Raw genomic sequence first — 15,042 nt, forward strand, 5'->3', positions numbered from 1 at the left:
GATTGTTCTATATGGTAGATGCACCCTCTAATGCATGTCTATCATAATTTTTGAAACTAAAAGAGAATTTATGGTGATCTTAATTTTTAAAAACTTATTTAATATTTTAAAAAATTCTAACTTTATGTAATTGAGAGAAATTACAAGATGTTACATTTAATTATGTGCCAAATAGTATGCAATATAAATTTCCGTAGGAGCATTTGTGTTTATATGGTGCCTAAAAACCATATATTTTCATCAATATAGTTTATAGATCCATTTCTCTATTTAATTCAAAGATGAAAATTGATATGAGTGGTGTGCATAATTTGAAGGTCTTAGTGTTGGAGCATAATGAAATCTAGGGTAAGAATGTTTGAGTGTCTCATTCTCTAAATTTATACCATATAAAGAAGAGTAATGGAAATAATCTTATTTTATTGGACTCATAGATACACATCTTCATGTACTATTAAGGAAGTAGTTATCATGAAAATATAACTATAATAGACATTAATTTTAATTATTTTTCAAATAGTTATATGATGTCAATAGATAGATGAGAAACAATAATTCAAAAATCCAAACAGGTAACTTTGCATGATAATTTATAGAAGAGATTAACAATATATTAAATATCAAAACAATGATGTAAATTTTTATCTTCTTTTACCCACTGACAAACTAAAAAATGTTTACATTAACTTCCTACAATGTTCATAACGTGATTGTACACCACATTAGGATAATTTCTACCAAGATGATATATTCTTCACTAAAACATAACTCTAAATTATCTAAGTTAGAATAAAAGAAACATAAAGGCTATTGTACTATTTAAAAGTGATTTCACAAAGTTATGCACATGAAACAAATAAATATGTTGTCATGGATATTATTGATAAAACTATGTAATCTATTGGCTTGAATGTAGCGTCTAATAATTACAAGAATTGAGATGTGATTGTGTATCTATCCCGAACTAAATATTTTATATTCAAATTATTTTTTTTGTTTTGCATGGTTATACATATACAAATGTTGATACACTGTTTATCAAACACTCCACATGTAGTATTTAGTCCAAACACTACTTCCATCTTCAAGGACTTGAAACCTTCCCCATTCAACTACCTAGTTATCCTTACATTTTTAAAATGCATAACACCTTTTATAATGCCACACCTAGGCATGCATCTTACTATCACATATAACACTTGTGGTTAGCCACAACATATTTTATAATTAGGAATTGGTATAATTTGAATATTTTATTACTGAGAATGCTAGGTTATTAGTCCCCATATCATATCACACATTAAAATATAGGAAATGTTCATTCTTTACTACATCAAAAGGATTCCTAAGGGTTCTTATGCTTAGAAAATTCAAGAGGTATAGAAAAAAGAAGACTTGGTCAAGGAATCATCACTAGTAGCATGATAAGCAATAGACAAATAGTATAGACAAGCAATATAGGAACAACTAAGTAAAATTAAAAAAATAACAAAAAATTATGTCTTGTCCCTTACAAATCAGGTGAAGCTTGACTTCCAAAGAATCTAAATCTTCGCTAAATGCTAATAAATAGAAATTATGTATAATATGATACTCCATATCTTAAACCTTCCCTCCAAAAAATAATAACAAATCATTAGGCGATATTTTTATTCTATGAGTGCATATAATAATATATTTTACGAAAGCAATTGCTCTTAAGCCATGTCTTACCCCTAATAAATCAACCGAAACTTGACTTCCAAATAATCTAAATCTTTACTAAATAGTAGTTAACAAAATGATGCATGATATGATACTCCACATCATAAACCACAATATTATTGAAACCCTTCTCCAAAAAATAATAACAAATCATTAGACAAGACTTTGATTCCATAACTTTGCATATAATAATATGTTTCATGAAAGTAATTGCTCTTGAACCTTTGAAAGGATCTTCTAAGCATAGCATATGATGGATCAAGCTTGAACGGCACATTTCAAGCTTTGACTTGTTTAAATGACTCGTATGAAATCATACTAGCTCTTCTAGTAGCAACCACATATTACTATGATCTTAAGTGAGTCACCTAAATACATCGAATCTTAGAATGTGTTGTTTAAACAAGACCCACATAATAATCGTTAAATTCGACTACGAAACAAAACCAAAAGAATCTAAGTAAAGATTAAAAGCATTAAAATTTACAATTCACTTTCCTTCCAAGATAAATTTGACCAAAACTCAACCCACGTCACACATCTCAATGCCTTGACTCATTGACTTGGACGTGGACAAGACTAAATGATACCATGCAATCATACGAATAAAATGTGAAGATTAGACACAAACTTTAATCAAAGTAACGGCTGACATCAACAAAACATTGAACAAATATGAGAGCACATGCATTCAAAAGATATATTCTCATTTCTGACACAAGTAAAGCTCGATTAAGATACGATACCACAACTTTCATCGAGTATTAAAGCAAAAAACTACGGAAATAGAATCAGTCCTCATAGTTTTAAAACTAATTTGTTTCTTTTCCCTGTTTTTTCAACTCAACATGCACTGTATTCTATTATTGTGGCCATGAATTCTTTGAAAGACTTGTCTGTGGTCCATGAAAACACGCAAACCTGTTTCACGAAGAAAAGCTGACAAGCAATTGCCTAAAGAGAAAACAAGCAGACCCATTTGAGAAGTTAATCTTGAAACCAAGTTGACTGCACATTCGACCCATTGTCTGAGAAAAGTCTAACATGGAAAACAAAACAGGCAGCTGGTTATCAGTTGTATGTTAGCTAAGAATGATGCCACTTCACCCGGCATTTCTGCAACTCCGTATCTTCAAAGGACGGCAATGTGGGTCGGCCTTGTTTGCTTTTATGGAGAATATGTACGTTCATTATGATGCAAATACTCTTCAACATCTAACAAGGTTCTTTTAAGAGTAAGTTTACCTATTGCTTTTATTTTTTTCAAAGTTTTTGATTTGGGGTAAACGTTAGTGACTAGAGTTATGAATTGGTGATGCAATACTCTATAAAGGACGGCAATGTGGGTCGGCTTTGTTTGCTTTCATGGAGAATATGTACGTTCATTATGATGCAATACTCTTCAATATCTAACAAGGTTCTTTAAGAGTAAGTTTACCTATGAAACAAACATTGCTTTTATTTTTTTCAAGTTTTTGATTTGGGGTAAACGTTAGTGACTAGAGTTATGAATCGGTGATGTCACAAATGGGGATCTCATTGCCAACATGAACACTTGGCAACAACCTTTGAGCGAGGATCTGTTTGTTCATTAAATGTAATAGTCTTCAACATCTAAGAAGTTTCTTAGGCATAAATTTACCTTTGAAACACACGTCTTTTTCCAGATTTTTGATTTGGGGAAATGCTTTTGATTGGAGTTGTGAATCAGTGATGTCACATACAAGCAGCTCATTGCCAACATAAACACTTAGTAGGTTTGAATTTCAGTGGCAAGAATATGAATGTTCATTATGATGCAATAGTCTTTAAAATCTAAGAAGTTTCTAATGCAGGAGCATCCCCGGTCAATGAGCAATCTTGCATCATCCAAAAATATTTCCTTTCAGTTTTGTCCTGGATAGTTCTTTTGCTTACCGATTGGTTTTCCTTCATTATCGATGCGATTCTTGGCATGTGGATCAATCTTGGGTCTTGTCCGATGTTCTTTGGCATGTAGCCGACCTTCTGGCTGAACCACATTGCTTGGTTGTAATTTTCCAGAAAGATTTATTTAATTCTTAGGTCCAACCTAATTACATGTTTTATTTCCTGCATTGGTAAATGTAATCTTATGAGGCCAACCCAAATATGTTCCAGTGGGTATAAATATGTTATTATGTAATCATTTGTAGAGGGCAAATGAAGTAGAATGGAGAATAAGGATTGAGACTCGCATTTTGTGATTTGGTTGATTCTTAGAGTTTCGGATTGGATTGTATCTGGTTGATAGCCTGCATGTAACAGATCAATTACCGGATGTTCTTTGATGATTATATGATGATTACCGGATGATTGTTGGAAGTTCTAAGACATTAATATGATCTTTTTAGATGATCTTATTATGTTTTCTTGTTGCTTTCATTGTGTTTCTCTTGCTGCATAAGCCGGTTGATTCTCTTTGAGGGTTTTATAGGTTATGGCTACATCAAGTGGTATCAAAGCTGGTTATGGATTGGCTGGTGGAAAAATTGTTTGCGAACATTGAGGCATTCCTTTGGGTGGACAGATCGTCGATTGGAGGCAGGCTATGTGTGTGTTCAATAGATCATCGAGGGGAGGCAATTGAAACCAACAATCAGATCGTCGATTTGAGGCAGTTCATTAGAGTGGAAGAGGAGGTGCCGTTGAGAAGCACAAACCCCCAGAGGGTAGATCAGATGATGGAAGACTTCAAGAATGGAGTGAGGAATGAAATCCAAAAGGCTTTGGCTAGTTTGTGGAGGAACCCTAATTCAGAGGATGAATATGAGGAAGTTGAAGGACTGAAAGATGAAAGAGAGGAAATATTCTTGAGAGAAGTTGTGCAAATGAGTAAAGTTCATAAAGTTGAGGTTTCCAACTTTTCTGGAACGTTGAACCCAGAGGATCCGATCGATTGGATTAGAGAGTTGGAGGACTGCTTTGAGTTTGAAGATGTCAAGGACCTGCAGAGAGTCTGGTTGGTACAAACTAAGTTGAAAGGGCATGTTGCCTTGTGGTAGAAAGAATTGCAAAAAGACAGAGTGGAGAATGGTGGATTGAAGATCACCTAGTGGATATAGATGGTTGCAATATTGAAAGCCAAGTTCATACCGGGAGACTATGAATTGGAATTGTTCAAAAAGTTGCAGAACTTGAAACAGAGAAGCATGACTATGAACGAATATACTGTGGAATTCTACAAGGTGGTGATTAGATCTGGATATAGAGAGATGGACAGAGAAAAGGTGGCAAGGTACACTAAAGGACTTGCTTTTAACATTCAAGATGAGATGAGTATGTTGAAGGTTTCCACAGTTGAAGAAGATTACCATTATACTTTGAAGGCTGAGGAGAAGATGAGGAGAAGACAACTGAATAGAGGGAAGGGGAAATTCAAGATGAGTGGTAGTATGAAGAAACCAGTTGAAGAAGATGAGTCAAAACCTAAGTGGAGTAAAGAACCAGAGTAGAAGACACCGAGGAAAGGTAGCAACAGTACTGGTAGAGAATTTCCTAGCAAATGTTTCAAGTGTGGAGAAATTGTATATAGATTCTATGAATGTAAGCAGGGAATGGCAAGAAGTTGTGTGACAAATGAGGAACCAAAAGGTGATGGTACTGGATGTGACTATGCACCAGACCAAGGAGAATCCCTTAAGTTCAGAAGGGAGGATACCAGATCTTCTCAGAGGAAGAGTCTTTTCCAGATTATTTGTAAATCAAATGGTAAGTGTGGCAAGGTTATTGTAGATAGTGGAAGTACTGACAATTTGGTATCTAAGGAGATGGTTGTGAAGCTATGATTGAAGAGGCTTAAGCATCCTTGTCCTTATGAGGTGAGTTGGTTGCAAGATGATAAAAAAATAGAGATAACAGAGCAGTGTTTGGTGAAATTCGATATTGGACCTTTCAGAGATGAGGTTTTGTGTGATGTTGTATCTATGAGTGCTTGCCATGTCTTGTTGGAAAAACCTTGGCAGTATGATAGAGGAGCTATTTATGACTGTAGAATAAACCTAGTCACTATTAAGAAGGATGGGCAGAAGTTCACATTGATTTCTTTGAAGAAGAAAGAGAAGGAGGTGAAGAATCTGAGTCCTGAGAAGAGTTGCAGTACTAAGGAGCCAGTGGAAGAAGTTATATTGGAACGTTTGAAGAGAGATATGATGGTAGAAGTTATACCGAAAGGTTTGAAGGAAGATCTGATGGCAGAGGTTAAACCAGAGGGTGACATGAGTTTGCAGAAGAATTTGACAGTTGAGCCTAATGGACAGATGGAACCGGATGACATAAAGCTTATGGTGACAAATAGGATGAAGTCTTGTGGCAGAACCAAATCAAAATTGCAAAAGAAAGAGAATAGTAAACAGAGACAATGTGCAGATTTGAAGCAAAGAAACTTGATGATTGGATCATAGATAGTGGTTGTTCACACCACATGACCAGTGATCGAAGTAAATTTCTTACTTTGAAGGAATTTGATGGAGGAGTTGTGAGATTTGGAAATGACTCACCTTGCATGGTAAAAGGAAAGGGAACCATTTCTCTTAATGGAAAGAGAAATGCAGATGATGTCTACTGGGTTGAAGGATTAAACAAAAATCTTTTGAGTGTAGGTCAACTCAATGACAAAGGTTATCCATTGGAATTTAAGAATGGAATGTGCAAAATCTATGAGAGAAAAGGTGAACTAATTGCAACTGGCAAGCAGACAAAAGGTAACCTATTTCACCTAAATCCTAAAGTGAACAACTGTTTAATTGCTAAAGTAGATGATAGTTGGCTTTGGCATCATAGATTTTTCCATATAAATTTTGATAACATTGTCAAAGTTAGTAAGTCCAAGTCGGTAAGAGGTTTGCCTCAATTGGACAGACCGGTGAATGTTCTGTGTAAGGAGTGTCAGTTAGGAAAGATGACATCTTCAACTTTTAAGAGAAAATCTTTCTCGACAATTTTTTTAAAGATTTGGCTCATACAGATCTCTGTGGACCAATAAGAACTAAAATTATTCATGGTGGTAGATATTTTATGATCTTCACTGATGATTGGTCAAGAATCATGTGGGTCACATTCTTGAAGGACAAAACAAAAGCCTTTAGTAAGTTCAAGGCATTCAGGGGCTTAGCTGAAAAGGAAAGTGGTAAGAAGATAAAGTGTCTGAGGATGGATCAAGGAGGTGAATTTACTTAAAAGGAATTCACTAGATATTGTGAAGACAATGAAATTAAGAGGCAACTTTCTGCACCGAGGACACCACATCAAAATGGTATTGCAGAGAGGAACAATCAGTCAGTTGTTGAAGCTACTATAATGATTCTTATACAAGGAGGTGTAGCAAAAAATTTCTAGAGGGAAGCTGTCAGCACAACTATCTACACTATGAACCGAATATTGGTAAAGAGAGGTAAGGATAAAACTCCTTATGAATATTGGTATGGTAGATCACCTAGTGTCAGTTATTTTAAGATTTTTGGCATTAAATGTTTTATCAAGAGATGTGATTATGTTAGTAAGTTTGAGGCTAAAAGTGATGAAGGAATATTTCTTGGGTACTCCACCAAGAGTAAGGCCTACAAATGTTACAAAAAACAGACAAAGAGAATCATTGAGAGTGTTGATGTCCTCGTGGATGAGTATCCTAAAGTCTCATAAGAAACCAGTAAAGGGAAAAAGGAAGATGAACCTTACATTTTGATTTTGGAACCAGAACCGGTGAAGCTAGAAGCTAGTGAAGTGAATGTTGTAGTACCAATTCAACTAGAACATGTAGATTCTGAAGAAGAACCTAAGGATAATGATCATGTTATTCCAAGGTATGTGAGACTCAATCATAATTGTGATCATATTATTGGAGATAAAGATGTTGGAGTATTAATGAGAAGAATAATTAGAAAGAATTCTTGCATGATCTCCACTATTGAGATAAGAACTTCCAAGGAAGCATTTGGAGATGACCACTAGATTAAAGCTATGGAAAAAGAGCTTGACCAAATTGAGAAGAACAACACATGGACCCTAGTACCTAGACCGATGAATAAAAATTTGATAGGCACTAAATGTGTATTCAGGAATAAATTGAATGAAGATGGAGTAGTACTCAGAAACAAAGCTAGATTGGTATGCAAAGGTTATGCATGAGAAGAAGGAGAAGACTATGGTGAGACATTTGCACCGGTTGCTAGATTGGAAGGTATTAGGACTCTACTTGCATTTGCAGCTTATAAGGGATTCCAAGTATATCAAATGGATGTGAAGTCAGAATTTCTAAATGGGATACTGGAAGAGGAGGTATACATTGAGCAACCAGATGGTTATGCTTTGACTGATGCAAAGGATATGGTGTGTAAACTGCACAAGACATTGTATGGTTTGAAGAAAGCACCAAGAGCATAGTATGAAATATTACATTCACACTTGATGAAGATAGGTTTTAGAGAACCAGTGAAGACAACAATATATCTCTCAAATCTGAAGGAGATAAGATACTAGTTAGTGAAGTGTTTGTAGATGATATCATATTTGGAGGCAATGATGATATGAGTGATGACTTTGCAAATGAGATGAAAAGTGAATTTGAAATGTGTCTAGTAGGAGAGATAAAATTCTTCATAGGTTTGCAAATTCAGCAGATGAAGAGTGGTATTTTTATCACACAATCTAAATATGTGAAAGAGGTGTTGAAGACATTTGGAATGAGTGACTGTAAACCAGTTGGGACACCAATGGTTACAAGTTGTAAACTGTCTAAGGAGGATGATGTTGCATCTGTTGATGAGAAGGAGTACAGATCAATGATAGGGAAACTACATTATGTTGTTCACATCAGACCGGATATTGCTCATGCAGTTGGCTTAGTTGCCAGATTTTAGAAGAATCCAAAGGAGACACACTTGATAGCAACTAAAAGGATATTCAGATATTTGAAAGGTACTATTGACTATGGATTATGGTATCCATATGCATGTAACTTTTATTTGAAGGTTTATACAGATGCAGATTGGGTAGGTAATGTTGATGATATGAAGAGCACAACTGGTGGTGCATTCTTTCTTGGAGGAAGACTTGTATCCTGGAACAGCAAGAAGCAGAGCTATATATCTCAATCCACTGCTAAAGCTAAATATGTAGCATCGTATATGAACTGTACCCAGGCAATCTAGATGAAACACATTCTGGAAGGATTCAAGATAAAGATTACAGAACCTGTAAAGCTTTTATGTGATAACATCAATGCAATAAATATTTCAAAGAACCCGATGTTGCATGCTAGAACCAAGCATATTGAGCTGAAATATCATTTCTTAAGAGAGAAAGTGTAGAGTAAAGATGTGTAATTGGAGCATGTATCTACTAAGGAGCAACTAGTAGATATCTTTACTAAACCTCTACCTAAGACTACTTTTGAGTATCTTAGAAATCAACTAGGGGTTGTGCCTCTACATGAGGTCAATTGAGTAGATGTAGAATACATCTGTTCTAGAGCTAATTGAAGAATCTTGAAGCAGGATTGGTGTAGAGTGGAGTAATTACATTGGGGAGCATCAAGTTGCATATTGTTGATGCAGAATAGTGAAGTATGACACTACATGTTTTACTTTCACTTTGGCATTGTTCTCAAAGGGGGAGAAGAACAATATGATTATGGGGAGATGAATTGTATGATTGATAGAGAGAAGATCTATAGCTAGTTACCAGTTGAAGACATGGAGACTTATTTGAAGGAGAGTACATGGTAAAATCTAAACCATGATTCCTATACCTGTGTATGTACATTACTCTCAATCATCACAATCAAGGGTATTGATATTTATATTGCCATCAATGCCAAAGGGGGAGATTGTTGGCATTTGCATAAAGATTGAATTGATGAACTATTTTGTTGTCATTGATGTTAATTATAACCAGTAATCATGTTGTTATGATGATTGTTTTGCAACTGGTAGGTGAGCTAATGATGGAAACCGATATTACTTAAGAAGCAGTGAGTTCAACCAGTAACCCTATCTATTGATGTGCTAAACTCTAAGTGATGGAGCTTGTTGAATCGGTTGTATTGGTTTATGATCAAAAGATGAACGATAATGATTATTCTACATATGCATGTTGTATGTGAAGATTTTCAAATGGTTTTGGCACATAGAGAATGGTTTTATCTTGGGTATGAGCGAGTGCATTGCATGAAGTGGAAACCGCATGATGAGTTACAAGATTAAATGAAGTGGTAATCAAGGAGTGGTCAAGGTTGTCTTGAATGATGTGCAATTATTTCTATGTATCCAATGGTCATACTTGAACTCATTTTTTTGTAATCTCTATGAGATCTTAAATTTGTGGTGTGTTACCGACCTATTGTTTTTCTTATAAGGTCAATGAGTTGTTTTGTTATTATGTTGGAAATTTTGGTTAAGTGTAAGAGTGATTGGTTGTCGAAATAGAAGGTGTATCTACAGTATGTGTGAATGAAGATAGGAGCATGAAAAGGATATGATCAAGCATAGTAGTGCTATTCACCAGATCAGAAAACTCCTATTGTTCTCTAAAAATTACAATAGTCAAATCCCTTAACTGGGTAACCTTTAACAGGCTTAGTGCTATCTGATGCTCTGCAAAAAGGATAAGAATAGTAATGCAAACACAACAACACAAGAAACAAGTTCAAATGTTAGTGTTAGCAACAAAAGATTATCCTAAGAAAGCATATCAAGAGAGATATTAAACATGAAATTGAAAGCATGCAAATATAAAAGAGATAAACTACACTCCTCCAAATGCTAACCAAGATGCTCATAGCTACTCCTCCCTTGTTCCTCTCTTCTCCAAGTTCCACATGAGTGTAGCTCTTAGCTTTGCACTATTATGGAAGTCTTATGGAGATTCAAGATTGAAGATGATTATGAAAATATGCAAATGCAAGCTAGCTAGGAATGAGAGAAAATGAGTTAATTAAGCTATTATCAATTTTAACCAAAAGACAATATGGATTATGATTTTACTCTAAAATGCTCTCTCAAATTCACTATAACTTAGATGCATACAAGATTTTAGAATCTAGATTATGAAGGAATGGGCTCTATTTATAGGAAAAATAGAGAAATGGATGGTTGAGATTGAGTAATCTCAACAAGGGTCGGGATTGATGGGTTTATGATCCATGAGAGGGCTTTCAACCCAATCCCAGGATGACAAATGTCAACATGAGATGACTTGAGAGGAGAGGGAAGAATCATTAAATTTTTGACCTGAATTGAAGGTTAACTTGGGAGGTAAGGTTAGTGTTGAGTTGAATGAATAAAACCATTATCCAATAAATGCCTTTATCCAATGGTTATAAACTCTTGTGCAAGAGTTAGTGGGGATAACCATGGTCAAAGCAATGAATGCTTGAGGAGACACATGAGTTAAATGGAGGTTGAGTTAGAGGTAAATTCTCTAACCATGAGGGAAAGTGGAATTGACCATAAATGGTTATGTAAGAGCCATTAATGGTCATGTAAGAGCCATTAGTGGTTTAGAAGACTTTTAGGGGTTAACTTGTTGAACACATAAAGCATTAAATGCTTTGCAAAGACTTTGAGGCTTTGAGAAATGACTCCAAGTTGCTTAGGAATGTGACAATATTTAGGAGATGGATTAGGCTAATTAGGAGTGGTTAGAAGAATTTAGAAAGTGGTTAGAAGAGTCTAGAAGGGGATTTAGGATTGCAAGTGGGTTTGGTGGGTGAGGGAAAATAGGATTTTATTGAAAATAAAATTAATTTATTTCAATTGTGGTTGCAACTTGCATTTGTAGGAGAATGCAAGTGGGGGGGGTAGTTTAGGGATTTTAATAAATGTTTTAATTATTTATTTAAAAAGAGGAAAGGGCGGTTGAATTAAATAAATATGATTTATTCATTTAATTGATTTTGAGTGTCGCTTAATAAATTAATTTAAATAAATTGAATAATTTATTTAATTAATAGGAGAAGGGTTGAGGATGATTAATTAAATATTAATTTAATTAACTGATTATTGATGGTTAAATAACCAAATAAATAGTAAATATTCATTTAATTAAGTGGATAGATTTATGTGACTACATTTGCCCCTTTTTGAGATGATGTGGTTTATCACGTTGTTTCAAAGAAAGAAAAATAGGTGTGAAGAAATATGCCCCATAAATGTTAATTTAGTGGGTGGTATGCCCCCTCTAGAGATGGGCTGATTTTTTTAAAAAAAATTGGGCGATCTCTCGAATAAGAATGAGAAGTGGAGGGGAGGTAGAATAGAAGAATTTAGCAATAACTGTGAAAGAATGGAAGAAATTGGAGTTAAAACGGAGAAATGAGAGACGATGACAGTGAGTAGGGTTAGTTAGGGTTAGGGTTGGGGGTATATATGGGGGTGAAGGGGTAAAAACGGGTTCATTTGCATCTATCTCTTTAGCAATTCAAAGCTCTGATAGTGGCTTTTGATGAAGGAGTGAGCAACGATCATCATGTCGGTACCTATAGCAGATCATTGACTAGAGCGGATCCATTGATTCCAACGGCTAGATGACTACGGACCAGTGGTACACAAATTTTAATTTTGCTTTTTTATGCTTTTTTGATATGTTTTTGTAAGCGTCAAAGTCCAATCAAGACAATAGCGCTAAAACTGTGTTTTAGCACTTTTGTTAGCTAAAATAGTGCTATTGTGCTGCAATGGCACTATTGTGCAGTTGTTTTAGCGCTAGTGCCCTTTTTAGTGCGTTTGCATAGTAGTAATACCACAATTGTTTTGTTAGAGCGTTCGGGTCAATGTTGTAGCGCTATTGCCATGTAATAGCACGTTTGTGTAGTAGTAATAACGCTATTATTGTTTTAGCGCTTTTGTGTATAGGTTGCAGTGTGATTGTTAGCAGAATAGCACTATTGTCTGTAAGAGATGCCCCAGTGTTAGGAAAAATATCTCTTGATGTCTATGTTGGGGGGATGGATGGATGAGTTGTTTTGAATCATAGCAGCCCCGTTGAGACTAGGTCATTATGAAAAATGCTTGATGTAGTCTAGGTTTGCCATGATCGCTTACCTATTGAGACCCAAAGATACTTGATCAAAGTATCTGTTGATAGTCTAGGTTTAAACTTAAGAAAGTTTGAAAGAAAATAACTGATGATGTGTTGATGCGTGTGTGTAGGAGGATCTTCCTGTCTTACAGATGCAAGAATGACATCCTGCCACACAGTAGTTGACCGAGGTAGAGAGAGATTGCATTGCGACAACTAATTTATATGATATGTTGTATCTTCTCATGATTCGGATGAATCATGGACTGATGAAAACACTGGCTGAGCATTGGCATAATGAGACATGTACCTTCCACCTAGCAACAGGAGAGATGACAGTTACCCTAGACAACGTGTGGAGGATACTACACATCCCGATCCGAGGGAGCTGGTGACCTTTGACTGAGCTTTGGGGACAATAGTTGTGCATCAGATGTTTGTAGAGGACTTGTATATTCATGATGGCTCGATAGCATGGGAGGAGATAACTACCTTGTATGAGCCACTACCAACTATTTTATCAGGCATTGTCAAGAGCTTACTTTGTCCCAATCGATGATCACATGGACTGGCTGTTGGTTGGGGCTAGGTCATAGAGCACATGGTGATGGATGGGACCTGGTATGCATGGGGACCATGCGTGCTATCACATTTGTACAGGGAGCTACATGAGGTTCTATACTAAGAGATGAGTTCTCTAGGGGTAGGGATTACATTGCTACATATTTGGGCGTGGGAGCACCTACCAGTGACACAACTGATCAGCTTAAGGTTTAGGGCTGCAAATCAGCCCTATATGTATATGTATGGAGGTATGATGAGCCATCCCCACTTGGGGAAGTTGGAGTTTTGGCGGCGAGTGTTAGATGATTTGGATACATTGATATGGAGGCCATATATTAAGTGTGAGTCATGTGAGGATGATGTAGAGGCCTTTCTGTATGTATTTATGACATGGTTTTTTATTGGTAGGACAACCTACAATATAGAGAGATAGGTACCAAGTAGAGTGATGAGATAGTTTGGATAGAGCCAGGGATTGCCGAGGGGATCAGGGGAGTATGCACAAGCAGTACGGGAGAGATTTCAGTGCGGGACAATGTTACTGTATGATCATGCCTTAGTCGAGTTCCAAACCTTATAGGCGAGACCATGGCATATGAGGCATGAGATTGTGGATGCAGGGGTGACAAAGGAGTACATGAAGTATCATATTGTGCATCTGATTCCACACATTTTAGATCCAACCAAGCTGATACCATCATTTGAGGATGACAGGAGACAACAACAAAGGAGGAGAGGAGGTCGAGATGTAGGAGGAGTAGATAGAGGTGATGGAGGTGACAGAGGAGAGGGAGGTGGTGGAGGAAGTTTTGGAGGAGTAGGAGGGGGTGGTGGTGGTGGATATGGGGGTGGGGGTGGATTTGGAGGTGGAGGTGGTGGAGGAGGATGATTACAGAGGAGAGGTAGAGGGGGACAGTCGTTGTGACTATCACAAGGTCCACTGATACAGGGGGTAGCCAGAGCAGGAGGTAGGGATATGGGTGGGGGTGGAGTGCCTATGGAGATGGGAGAGGGAGCCATAGGCGGAGGAGAGGATCCTATGGAGATGGGAGGGGGAGACCTATGGGAGCACATGATAGTATATTTGTAGACTCGAATTACAATAGTCGAGGCATGGTTTGAGGATAGTGAGATAGAGATTGTAGCTAGAGATGTCCAAATTTTTGCACGGGAGGTAGAGTTGAGGGTAGTGATGTGAGAGAGAGATGATCCGGTGGATAAAATGATGGAGGTGGAGGAAAGAGGCTGAGAGTTGCCAGGAGCACAGGGACATGATTCGACTGATTCGATGGCAAGGGAACTACGATGAGCAGGTGGAGAGATTGACTATTGGAGGGGTTTATACCAGCAGGTGGTGCCATCCAGTCAGTGGGTACTGAGTTATTCCCAAATGCTACGGGCGAGATCAGAGTGATCTTAGAGGATACAATGCAGTGGTGGTGTTATGGGTCCTCCATGGTGAGATAGTGTGGGTGGTCCATGGGGTAGTGGTGGAGCAGGCAGTGATGGTGGTGCAACATCTAATAAGAGTGCCATTTGAGAGAGTTTATGTACTTTTTACATTGTTATTTTGGATTGTGACTTGGATGGCTCTTGATAGCCGATATATTTTTGACATCATTGTATTATGATACATGTATGTTTTTTGCGAGATGATATATGATGTGATATATGAGGAGATCCCATATTTTGTGATGATATGTATGGGTTTATGCAGGATGATGATCATGATTTATGCTT

Source organism: Cryptomeria japonica, chromosome 5, assembly GCF_030272615.1.
Source record: "Cryptomeria japonica chromosome 5, Sugi_1.0, whole genome shotgun sequence".
Taxonomy (NCBI): domain Eukaryota; kingdom Viridiplantae; phylum Streptophyta; class Pinopsida; order Cupressales; family Cupressaceae; genus Cryptomeria; species Cryptomeria japonica.